This window comes from Octopus sinensis, linkage group LG8 (assembly GCF_006345805.1).
Source record: "Octopus sinensis linkage group LG8, ASM634580v1, whole genome shotgun sequence".
Taxonomy (NCBI): Eukaryota; Metazoa; Mollusca; class Cephalopoda; order Octopoda; family Octopodidae; genus Octopus; species Octopus sinensis.
In genome coordinates, this window is record NC_043004.1 from 51,371,844 (window position 1) to 51,372,103 (window position 260).

Genomic DNA, 260 nt, shown 5'->3' on the forward strand with positions numbered 1-260 from the left:
ACGATGTGTTACCGCTACTGTATATAACTCACTTTATATTTATCATGTTTAATTTCACTTTTTCATATCAGCGACAGTGGACGCTGGAAAAAGTATAAGTATTTGTGAAGGAAATCTAATTCTCGCCGACAACTATGATTGTCACACGCTGACGAGAGGTCAATACCTCGAAACTCGAGTCCGTGTGTATCATAAGTTGAAGACGGGAAGGATGACTTCCCTTTGCAAATACTGACAGGACACAGAAAGTGTGTTATGGC